This window comes from Clupea harengus, chromosome 21 (genome assembly GCF_900700415.2).
Source record: "Clupea harengus chromosome 21, Ch_v2.0.2, whole genome shotgun sequence".
NCBI lineage: Eukaryota > Metazoa > Chordata > Actinopteri > Clupeiformes > Clupeidae > Clupea > Clupea harengus.
In genome coordinates, this window is record NC_045172.1 from 18679757 (window position 1) to 18685095 (window position 5339).

Below are 5339 nucleotides of genomic sequence, written 5' to 3' on the forward strand. Positions count from 1 at the left end.
TGAATTGTGATTGATTGAATAAATTATCAAAGTATCAGTCTAATGAGAATAAAAAACTTTATATTTCTGTACTAACGGCGACAAACACCAAACACTTAACTCCTGCCTGGCCCACGGTGCTGCCAGCTGGATGGTACTGGTGAACTGGGCCTGGTTGAGGGCGGGGGGGGGCTACATGTCACATTTCTGTACTAACTTCGACAAAACACCTAACACATAACTCCTTCTGTCAAACATAGAGCTTTGTTGCATTGAGGTAGAGCTGAAGAACATTGTGTTCATTTTAGGTCTTAAGCCACAAGCCACGAATATCAATAGGGCAAATATAAATAGTGCAACTAACAAACTTAAACTGAAAACAATATCAATTTATATATATACACCTACCTCAAGACCATACCTCCAGTTACTGACACCAATAAGGGCCTCAGTTCACCGTCTCTAAGGCTTAGGTCTGTGACTATAGTTTGTTATAGTTTTAGGCAGTGCTCTTTGTTGCACTCATCTATTAACTTAGGGCTAAACTGTTTGTGGACCATCTCTGTCTGACCTCTCAGGCACAAAGAAGAAAAGTCCGAAGAGTATTCAGACAACTCATATGAGGTAATTTCATGATGACATGCTTTATTTCCATTCTTGTTCCCACTATGGAGTTAATTTGTAGAAAGTTGCAGCAGCTTTACCGCCGAGTACTTTGCCTCCCAGTTTCCCCGCAGGGTCTCCGCTTCACGTCTCCACGTCATATTCCCCATGGCACCACGTCGACCTCTAAGGGTTAAGGAAACACAGAGGAGTCAACCAATCACAGCGCAGGTAATTCCAATGTTAAAATACAATGGTTACACTTTATTTGGATGGTCCCTATAGTTAATCTAATCTCTCAGATTATAAACAAACTATCTGTTGAAACTCTGTTAACTACAATGTGTGGTTACGGTTAGGGTTAGGGATTGGGTTTGGTTGAGGTGATGTTCAGTGAACAATTAGAAAGACTGAACTTGAATCTCAACCATCTGTAAAGTCTCTGTAGGCGGACTATCCAAAGCCAATTAATGATAGTCCTCTGTTTTGTTCTGGGCACTCAATGAATATTAGAGTGAGAGAACAACTGAATATATTTGACACCCCACATGAACATTTTCTTCTTAGGCCTAATTAACAACATTCTCTGGTATGGAATGCTTTGGGAAAGACTGCATCACAATATCTTAAACTAGTATTACACCCGAGATACAACCTCTATCTCTATGTCAATGGTCATAATATATCATAGCTACCATTTGTACCAACATAATGATTGTGATTTTGATTTGTGATTTTGATGATGATCATGATGATGATACATTTTCTTCAGCGCTCCACAATAGCACAAAATGGCATATGTAACATCCTGGGTCGGCTGGATACTTCCCATGGGCAGATAACAACGAGGTAATAGTTCAAATATTATACTTTCATTATAGATAATATAATTACAGCTTGAGATAAAGAAAACATTTCTGAATTTTGATTGGAACAATTCTTCAGAAGTTTGACTCACATTTATGTTAGCCAATAACTGTCTGAGCAGTTGACTAGGTCACTCTGGCTCTGACACACCAGCCATCAAGAACCAATTCTACTGACTGTAGCATTGTTGTTGGAGATGGGTATTTAAATGTAGCATGCTTCCTTGATCTCTGATGACATATCATGGTAATGTTATGATTCTGTACAGTAAATATATAACATACTGTTACTGTAAGAGCCAAATTCATGATTTCATGTGTTATAATAATTTTGTTTAAAAAGATTTAAAAAGGTATCTGAAGATAAATAATTTCATTAGGATTTGAAAGAATGTTTAGGTTAAACTATATAATTTAGTATTGTATTTAAAAGCTGAATAACTGGTAAGAATGTAAGCTTCCAATCAGATGACGTTACGTCAGTATAATACCTGCGTGTTGGACTTTTAGTTTAGATTTGAGCTTAGAGATGTTGGAAGCGACATAGTTTTTTGACCGTGTGAACTTGTAACTCTAAGTTTTCTAGTAAACATTTTTTAAGGAAGATTTACTTGTCTCACTCGCGTGTCAATTAATAGTTTCTAAGACTGAACTCAAAATTGTGGTACAGAAGACTCAGAACAGACGGAGTGCCACTACAGTTACTTTAAGGGTTTTGTTGTGGCGAGACTGAGTCCCACACCTTTTCTTTCAATCAGAAGACCGGAGACTGGATGTAGAAATCTGGAGTATTTATTGCAATCAATAAGCCGCAATAAGGGGATGCCCATGGATCATCCCATTGTGTGAATGCTCCGTATACCAATTTAAGGCCTGTAACCTGTGGGATGTGTCCTATCTGGCTGTTTGCCAAAACCAATCAGAATTAACTACTCCCTCTTCTGTAACTCCCCTGAGTACCCTTGTGTGTGTGTGTGCTTATGTGTCAATGTGTGTGTCTGTGGGTGTCTGGATCTCCTAAGACCCCCTGACATCCTCTGTGACCCCTGTGTGTGTGTGCTTATGTGTAAATGTGTCGTGCTTTTAGTGCTGACTTTAAGATCAGTGACTCATGTCTATGGCTGAGTTACTGTTTCCCGCCTAGTCTGCCCTTCCTGAGTGAAACTTTCAAACTGATGAGTTAATCCATGTTCATCTAAACATAAAAAATATCCCACAGTTTCATTGTTGTTGTGGTATAAGATAACTCAGACATTACAGTGCTGTTCACTCTCTCCTCCTTTTCTAGAAAGAGAAAATCAGACTTCTCTTACAACTCCACCCAGAACCAGGAGTGGTCCTCAGAGCCTGAGGGTTCCCCTCAGAACAGAGGAGAAAGAGAACAGGATTACATGAACGTAGAACCATCAACAACTGGTAACATGATCAGCATTGTATTGCAGTTGGGGACTAAGCCTCTTTACAAACACTTGTAAAGAGACACAGATTTTCCAGAGATAAAAAACAGGAAATTACGTACTAACCACACTTTCTCTCACTTATCCAGCCTCTTGCTTGATTGAATCACAAAATCACAGAAGCAAAGCACCTGACCGGTAGGAATTTCTTCGTTTCTCATATAGTACAGACAGTTTAAAGGAAATTAGAAGACCCAGCATGTCTGTTCTTTGTGTACATCTTTTACTTCATCAATTTGATTATGACTGAATAACTTCTAGCTATGAAATCTGTTATTACTGTGATCTCGACTACTTTGAAACAGTTTGGCCTATGCTAGCCTGCTAATCTTGAGTAACACCAAAGTACCATGCTACGGTTTAAGTCTAACTATGATATTTTAACATATTCTCTTTTTGTCTCCTGCTGGGTGGGTGCTTACAAAAGAAGTTCCCAGAAGGGTCAATGTAACCTTTGTGCCGATGTGGCAGACATCAGCTCCTGGGTCTCTCTTGATCCCGAAATTTCCACAGGAGAAGAAGACTCTGTAACCTTTCACCTTCGCTCTGCTTCTGGACAGTATCAGTGCGCCAGGTCTGGTATGCGCTGGGTGTGTGCTGGTGAAGTCAGCCTACTGTATCGCTTTGCCAGCTGGGGACGGTTCAGAGAGGAACTGGCCAAAAACCATTACCAACCTGCTGGTCCTTTGATGGACATTGAGGTCCTCTCTGGAAAACTAGAAGAAATCCATCTGCCCCACTTTGTATGCATAGGGGGTTCTGAGCAAATTGAAAAGGATACAATTAGAATCCTGCATGGGCAGGATGGGAAGGTGTCGTTTGAGAGTTGTGAGGTCAGCCGTTTTCATGTCAAGTTTGTTAACCCCTCTTTCTGTCCAGTGGGGCCTGTGACCACAGATGAACCAGGGAAACCTGTGCACAGTAAACTGCTGCACTATCGTCCCAGTGCCACCTCCCTCATACAGCGCACTTACCTGATACCTGATGACAGACACCTTGAGAACATGGTGAGACATCAGGAAGGGAAGTGCAACAGCATTGAGATTCTCTTACCTGACCCAGAAGAACCTTTGAAGTTGGAAGATAAATACACCCTAAGCACAATGCCCACGTCCACAGTGACACCAAAGGAGATGATTCTGAGGCGTTCTGAGGCCACACCAAACTTTTATAAGGTGGTAATGAGGAGGGTTAGATTTCAGTTTGATATGAAATTGACACACTTAGAAGCCAATATGTGTGTGTGGGAAGGGAGCATACACAAAGATGATTTCTGCCAGACCACTGCAAAGACCAATACGAAAACGTTGCTAGAGGCAGCTCGATTTGTTGATCAACATCGGTTAGAACTCCTTAGGATTAAGTTTGTCATTCCAATAGCAGAGGAAATGCTGAGCAAAGGGCTGATCAATCTTATAAAACTTAGTGACATTAGGGCAGCCACTACCAGTGAGGAAAAGATGAGGTGTGTGTATGACTGCCTGGGAACTGTTGGACTCAAAGGGAAAGCCATGTTCTATGGGATTCTGCAGAAATATGAACCCCTGCTTGTTGACTCTCTAAATGACCCTAAGAACTGATGGACACCATGGGTTTTTGTTCTGTTTGCCGCCCATTTTAATCCTCACCTGTTTCCCATTTCTGATTGTATTACCCAGCCTACTTAAAGCCTGCTCTGTCTGTGCTCCTCTGTCAGATCGTCTTGTTTCATATGCTCGTTTAGTTCATGTTCCCAGTTTGTTCTGACCATGCCTTAGTCAAAGCTTCTGCCAGTTTGTGTTTTCCTGTTATCTGTTTGTTTGTATTACTTGCCCGCCTGTCTGCCTGCCTGCCTGCCTGTCTGCCTGTTCTGTAGATTGCTTGCCTACCTGGACTTTGAGTTTTTCTTGCCGTTTGTGGATTGCGTTGCCTGCCTGTTTTTTTTTCTATGAATCTTCCTCTAAATAGCAAACAAGTATAAGAAAATAGAATGTTTATTAACTTGTTCTAAAAGTGTTTTTAATGTGTCAATTTACTGTAATATACAGAGTCGGAGTCTTCTGTACTTTTGTCTCCTCACATGTGTTGATACGGATAATAAACTAACCAGTGGATTTGAAAAACTGCCTCACCTGTGCTCATTAAGGGAGTTTTCCACAATAGAGCAAAACCGTGTCTGACTGTCTCTGTATGAAGAGTGTGTCTGTACCTGTAATGGCAGTGAGTTGTCAGCAGGTGGCTGCTAAATCTGCCCCGCTGCATGTTGAAACGTAGGAAGTAGGTCTATGGTTTCTTCTTGTTGGTTTCTATTTATTTCTACATGCAATTATATATTTCTATATATTAAATTAACCAGTAAATACAGGCCATGTATAACCACCCGTTAGGAGGGTAAAAGTAGTTGTGAATCAAATCAAAAGTAGGAACTGAAATGACTGAGTCGATTTCAACCGTG